At 28.8% G+C, this 219-nt stretch overlaps 1 protein-coding gene across 1 annotated transcript in view; it reads right to left on the bottom strand.

Annotated features, from left to right (window-relative positions):
• Window positions 1–219, bottom strand: part of LOC119590476 — an 18224-nt gene that overhangs the window by 10489 nt on the left and 7516 nt on the right. The gene's annotated exons all lie outside the window — the stretch shown is intronic.

The following is a 219-nucleotide window of genomic DNA, read 5'->3' as shown; positions in this document are numbered from 1 at the left end:
TAAAATATCCATGAAAGGGTGTTTACGGGGATAATTTTAAAGGATAAGGAAAAGCGAATGGTCACAAGAAAATCTGAAAACAAGACGAGAATGAAAGACTGTTATTATGGAAGACAGTAAACATCTACTAAAAAGGAAATAAACATGACTGATTTTTAAAAAACAAAATTTTAATGTACGAATGTTTTCATACAAGTATGAAAAGTTCCTAAGATACAA

Source organism: Penaeus monodon, chromosome 27 (genome assembly GCF_015228065.2).
Source record: "Penaeus monodon isolate SGIC_2016 chromosome 27, NSTDA_Pmon_1, whole genome shotgun sequence".
Taxonomy (NCBI): Eukaryota; Metazoa; Arthropoda; class Malacostraca; order Decapoda; family Penaeidae; genus Penaeus; species Penaeus monodon.
The sequence above is the reverse complement of the archived record's forward strand: the minus strand, read 5'-3'. Positions and strand labels throughout refer to the sequence as shown.